Genomic DNA, 6,644 nt, shown 5'->3' on the forward strand with positions numbered 1-6,644 from the left:
TTCGTAAATGAAGGGGCGTCCTAGCGTGGTCTAATCAAAAGGTGTAAACCATGCCACGGCAGAGCTCAGGGCGGGAATTTTCATTTGGAAATAGCAGGGGAACAATTACACGCCACGTCGTGGGTTGCTTTATCACCAGCTGTAACACGAGCAGTAGTGTCGTCTCTTCTGAATTAATATCAGTAGCGTTAATTACAATATATTTAAAATCCAGTACATCTGTAACTTGTGATGAGCAGAGTGTAAATTTAATCACAGTCCCACAGTCTGCCAGAAATATTGAATGTTGACTCCCGCCAAAGAAGCTACATGTGTTGGCTTAGAACTTAAGTCCTGGAAATTATACTTAGTCTACTTACGACATTATTGACGCTGCGCACTGTCCAACTATACTGGCGCACTCTTTCGCTGTTCTGCAATCCTGTCAGATCTGGATTAACATCTAGGATTTAGAAATACAGTTAAGGGAACCAAAAATAATCATTCTTTTGCAGGAAAAATTCACAATGCCACATCGAGACTCCAATGACATACACTCTCTTTATGTTTCCTTAAATTGACAATAATATAGAAACAAGATACGTAATGGAGCAAGCATTTTTTTAGTATGTATAACATTCGAACCCTTTTTGTCTACCGAGACGTTGAAGAAACCATAACTGTTTTAATGCAACGGTGTAGCTTCATCAATGTTCGTGAGCACTCGGAAGATCGATTCTACTTACATGTTTCGAGTTTTTAGTGAATTTTCTTGAGTAAAAAAAGGTGCTAATGCAATACTTTAGACTACAACGGCTGTCTGACAATGTAAGTTTCGTTAAGTTATGTGACATAACTGAACGGAGACGAAACTGCTCGGGGACCGCTGTCTTCGCTTTCAAATGAAAGATATTTCGCATCTTAAACGAATACTTTCGTTGCAAAACATACAGCCCTAATCATCACATGATCAGCTTCATTACATATTTATTTATTTAATCTTATCAGATAAGGGTCTTCATGCCTTCTTTTATATCGAAACATAGCAAATTTATCTTTTGAGGAGTACTTAAATGCCTTCAAAAACATACTCAGATTTTATTAGAAATCTGAGTATGAAATGAAATAAAATGATCGTATTTCCGGCCGGTGTGGCCGAGCGGTTCTAGACGCTTCAGTCTGGAACCGCGCGACCGCTACGGTCGCTGGTTCGAATCCTGCCTCGGGCATGGATGTGTGTGATGTCCTTAGGTTGGTTAGGTTTAAGTAGTTCTAAGTTCTAGGGGACTGATGACTTCAGATGTTAAGTCCCACAGTGCTTAGAGCCATTTGAGCCATTTTTTTTTTAATGATGGTATTGCATTTATTGGCCGGGATATCCGCTTCGGGGTTCGGCCGCCGTGTTGAAAGTCTTCTTAGTTGACGCCACTTCGGCGACTTGTATGTCAATGATGATGCAAATGATTAATGAAGGACAAACAACACACAGTCCCCTGCCGGGAATCGAACCCGGGCCCCATTGCGTGGTAGGCGGTAACGCTACCGCTGCGCTACAGAGGCGGACTACGTATATAGGATTGCATTTATTACAAATCTGCGTATGTATAAATGAATTTTCAGAACAGCTCACCCTCTTTCGCTGAGTGAAAGATGCCCGCGTGGGATTAGCCGAGCGGTCTGGGCGCTGCTGTCATGGGCTGTGCGGCTGGTCCCGGCGAAGGTTGGAGTCCTCCCTCGCGGATGGATGTTTGTGTTTGTCCTTAGGATAATTTAGGTTAAGTAGTGTATAAGCTTAGGGACTGATGACCTTAGCAGTTAAGTCTCATAAGATTTCACAAACATTTGAACATTTTTTTTGAGTGAAAGATGCTTTCTGTACTGTACACCAATGTTTGTAAAATGTCCAATATGCAGGAAGAATGGTCTCCATGAATCTTATATACGAGGGTGCTGAAAATCGTGAACGAGTGATGATTAATATCGCAGAGAGATGATATAACCGTGTGGCTAGCGTCGTTGTTGTTCACAAAGTGCAGTTAGCGAAAAGTCGCCAAACGAAATGGAAACGTGACAATGCGGACCAATATCAGTCGATTACGTCGCAGAACTAGTACCTGTACATGAGAGTTTGAATCTGAATTCAGCAGAACAGCCGGTCGGTGTGGCCGTGCGGTTCTAGGCGCTTCAGTCTGGAACCGCGTGACCGCTACGGTCGCAGGTTCGAATCCTGCCTCGGGTACGGATGGGTGTGACGTCCTTAGATTAGTTAGGTTTAATTAGTTCTAAGTTCTAGGCGACTAATGACCTCAGAAGTTAAGTCGCATAGTGCTCAGAACCATTTGAACCATTTTTTTTTTCAGCAGAATAGTCGTTCATTTGAGAATGTGTCACACCGCATCATTTCACCCTGTACATCTGTATCTATTATGCGCAAGCCTCCTTATGGCGGATGGCGGAGAATACGTTATGCAGTATTATCGTCCCATATCCCTTATACCAGTTCCATTCGTGAATGATTCGCGGGAAGAACGATTGTTTGTTAGCCTCTGTGTGAGCTCGACACCTCCTTAATTTTACGGGTTGACTCTTCTACGACCTTGACAGAGAACGCCTCCCTCGCAGCATGTGCTACTGGAGTTGGCTGAGCATTTCCGTGATGCTTACCACACTTAATAATTCAGCTGTAACGAAACGGGCTGTTTTTGTTTCGATCTTCTCCATTCGCTCTACCAATGCTCTCTAGTACGCATCCCGGCCTGAAGGGCACTATTCAAGAAATTGGTTAAAGAGGTTTTTGTAAGCTACCTCTTTTGTAGCCCGGCTACACTCCTTCCAATGAGTTTCTGTCTGACATCTGCCTTACTTCCGATTAGTTTTATGTGATCATTCCTTTTTAAATCGCTCCTTATGCATTCTTCTACATATTTTAAGGACATGGCTGCTTCCATTGAATGTTCTCTAGTCGTGTAGTCACACAATTATGGGTCTTTGTGACTAATTATGCATAACACATTACATTTGTTTACGTCGAAAGTCACCTGGTCAGTCCGTGCAACAAGCGTCGATTCTTTGCACGCCTTCCTGCATTTTAGTACACTTTGCTAGCGCTGCATCTTCTCTGGCTACCACAACATCATCTGCGAAAAGCCTCGTGGAAATTATGAAGTTACCACGAGCTCATTTACACAATTTTAGAAAAGTAATGTCCTAAAAATTTCATTTTACGTCTGAAGATGTCTCTCCGTTATGGATGATTTGTAGTGCCCTGTTTATTAGAAAACCTTTAATCCAGTTTCACCGTTGATCTGATATTCCGTCTGCGCCTAGTCAGTTCATTAGGAAGCAGTATGGAACTGTATCGGACCCTTTCCGTAAGTCAAGAACGCAACATCTAGCCGAGTGCCTATATCTATGGCTTTTTTGGTCTCGTGGGCGAAGAGAGCGAGTTGGATTTCATGTAGTTCATGTTTTCAGTACCAATGTAGATTCATAAAGAGGAGATTATTGGTCTCCAGAATTGTCGTAGATGCGACCACAAAACTTTTCCACAATTCTGCAGTAGACAAAGCTCTGTCTAAGGCCTTGCCTAATCGGCGGTGTGAGTCTTCCGCATCGTCCTCTACGCTCCTCGGAATATTGGACAGCATCATCATCAGCTTCGAGCGTCTGTTCGATGACTCTTCTTGGAAACGGAAATGATCTGCACCTTTTTGCAATCCCTAGGAACGCTTCACTCCTTCGGCCTCCTACGTAATACTGCTGCCATCACAGGAGCAAATTCTTTGGCATGCCCTATGAAGAATCGTATTGTTATTCCATCAGGTCCACTGGCCTTTCTTCTTGTGAGGTTCCTCCTGTTCTAAAATGTATTTTATTTTCCAAATTTTAGTTTAGTAGAGCTATGCACATTGCAGAAGTAATTCGCTGCCTTAAGCAGTGCTGCAGAAAACGATGGCAGCGAGTAGGAAGCTGTTTCACACGGAGGTAGTGGTGCTGAGAGGACCGTGGGGATGAGTGGGGAGAATTACGAGAGGCCGGAGAGCGAATCTTGTTTGGCGGTCAGTCAGTAAGAGAACCACAGGTGTTTTAGTACGACGCTCAGAGTTTTCTTTATAACGAAGTGGTATGAAGTTGTACGATGTAAGCAAAAGATTTCGGCCAATTGCAGATCTCGCCATTCGGTAATAGGATGTATCCGGAGTCTGTTCCTATGTGATAGTCGTCTTTACGATGCTACGGAAATTTATTAGCTTTTTCAGATGAATTGTTTCAGACTGTTAAATTGTTACTGTTTTACGGTGTTCGCTAATAAACGCATCGTAATGGCATCCCGGGCAGGTAGCCTGCTTGCACCTTCTGAAGAATCCAGTGAGATATGAGGACTACTGCGAGGGACACAACCTAGGAGAGATTCGGTGGAAATCTTACTCGCCGATTCATTAACATAATCCACGAAAGTTTTAGATTAACTAGCGCAGTCTCAGTTGGTAATGAATGAGCAGTTATACTGTACGTAGCTATAATGCTTTCTAAGGAATCGCGGCTAAACTCAGCGGTTTAGTACAGCGAGGAGTTTTTCAGTCGCTTGAGTAACACCAGTTGGTTTTCTGTTCTGTGGTCACATACTTTAGTATCTGTCATTCTGGCGTTCGCATGACGATTTAAAGGTTGAATCACCATAGTACGATTTTTCTCATTGAGACAATTGTTGAAAAAGTCGTTTAGTATTTCGGCTTTCTTCCTGCCATTTTCCTTTTAGATAACATTGCCCGCATCTCGTGGTCGTGCGGTAACGTTCTCGCTTCCCACGCCCAGGTTCCCGGGTTCGATTCCCGGCGGGGTCAGGGATTTTCTCTGCCTCGTGATGGCTGGGTGTTGTGTGCTGTCCTTAGCTTAGTTAGGTTTAAGTAGTTCTAAGTTCTAGGGGACTGATGACCATAGATGTTAAGTCCCATAGTGCTCAGAGCCATTTGATTTGGATAACATTGTCGTCACAGAATATCTGGACAAATGGTTTCGATGTGTCACTGATTTAACGTAAGACCAAAACTTTTTAGGAATTTCTGTCAGTTACGTAGACAGAATTTTACTTTCGAATTCTGTAAACGCATGGCTATTAAGCTGGCTTTGGCTTTGTTCAGTTTTTGTTTCTGAGATTTTGTATCGATTTAAACTTGCAGTGAGTCTCGTCCTGCTCTCGTAACACCTTTCTGACATGACTGTCGGACCAGTGCAAGTCTTTTCCATCCCCCACAACTCTGCTTGGCACAAATCTGTCTGAGGCGTCTTGTACAACACTCATGAAATTTGTCCAGTCATGCTCAGCATTCTCGATGTTGGTGACGATTATTTTGTGTTGTCTACTAAGATAATCTGAAATTTGTTTTTTTTTTTTGTTCCTCTCCCTAAGCAAAATTATCTTCCTATCTTTCTTTACCTTCCTGTTTACGGCCGTACTCAGTGATGCTGTAACGGTCTATGATTATTCGTTCCTTGTTCTGTGCTAATTGGGTCGAAATATTCTGGCTTCTTCGTGACAATGAATTGTAATACGCTGCATTCTCCAGTAGGTGCTCAAGGCAGTTTTCGGGTAGGACATTTAGAACAATTACAGATTATTCCTTGTCGCTACCACCCCCTTAATCGCTCCAGTTTTTTGATCTATAGGTGGTAAGTTGAAATCTGCACCTGATACTATAACAAAGCACGTTGCAACAATATTGAAGTATGCGTAACTGCTCTCAACCACAAGCAGTTATAGGTCATCCACAATGTTTTATTGAAGCTGAATCCCTGTAAAGGGCGTGGAGCTGTCTGTGTTGATCGCTTGTCATTGTCTATTGAGAGGTACACGTGATATGCATGCCACTGTGTCAACGTAAAAGAGCCTGCTTTACTTCTTCACCTATTGATCCCTTTTCATAGTCCCCATATAAATTTTAATAATGTCATATCTTAGAGCCACATCGGGCTGTGTTTATATTACCCTGGTAACGCTAAAATTTTTATACGAGCGGAAGGAACATTGTGGCCTTGGAGAGGTCCTCCGTGTGTAAGAGAGCCTTTATGGAAGTCGGGTTCACGATAACCGGAAACATGAAGGAGTAATGTGACTACGTATTACTAAAAACGAAAAGAAAAAAAACTCGACGAATGTGAAACGTATCTCGGCGTATCGAATATTCAAATAACTTACGGAATTTAGGTGACTAATGTCCTTGACAACCGCCGATTTGTGACAGGCATAAAAATAACTGGCTGTACATCTACTGAAATACTGATAGCACAGAAACGTCTAGAGGAGTCCTTCATGTAACAGTGGATACCAGCTGACTAATGACAGTGGTGGACTAAGGACAAATGAAACTAACATAGAAAATATGAAAAACGGAAGGGTAGTTATTGACATACTAAAATTCACAAAGACACTTCAGAAGAATGGATTGTATTGTCACTAAAAATATTCAAAAAAAGAATCATGTCAGAGGCAGAGTGGAGTAGGGAAGCATAGATTTCTGCGATATCCCAGCGTCAATAATTGTTTTGAAACTGAGGAACAAGTTCCTGAAATGCTTTGTCTGAAACACAGCATTTTATAAAAGTTAAATTGGGCTTTTGGAAAGCTGTAGCATTGTATCAGATGCCACGTAAGAATTTTAAGGATA

The 6,644-nt window shown here is 42.3% G+C and overlaps 1 non-coding gene across 1 annotated transcript; it reads right to left on the reverse strand.

The window, feature by feature from the left end:
• Window positions 1–1,466: 1,466 nt before the first annotated feature.
• Trnag-acc (transfer RNA glycine (anticodon ACC)) lies at window positions 1,467–1,539 on the reverse strand. Its single transcript has one exon. It is a non-coding gene; the product is annotated as a tRNA-Gly (tRNA).
• Window positions 1,540–6,644: the final 5,105 nt, after the last annotated feature.

The sequence above is a fragment of the Schistocerca serialis genome, chromosome 1, assembly GCF_023864345.2.
Source record: "Schistocerca serialis cubense isolate TAMUIC-IGC-003099 chromosome 1, iqSchSeri2.2, whole genome shotgun sequence".
Classification (NCBI taxonomy): Eukaryota; Metazoa; Arthropoda; class Insecta; order Orthoptera; family Acrididae; genus Schistocerca; species Schistocerca serialis.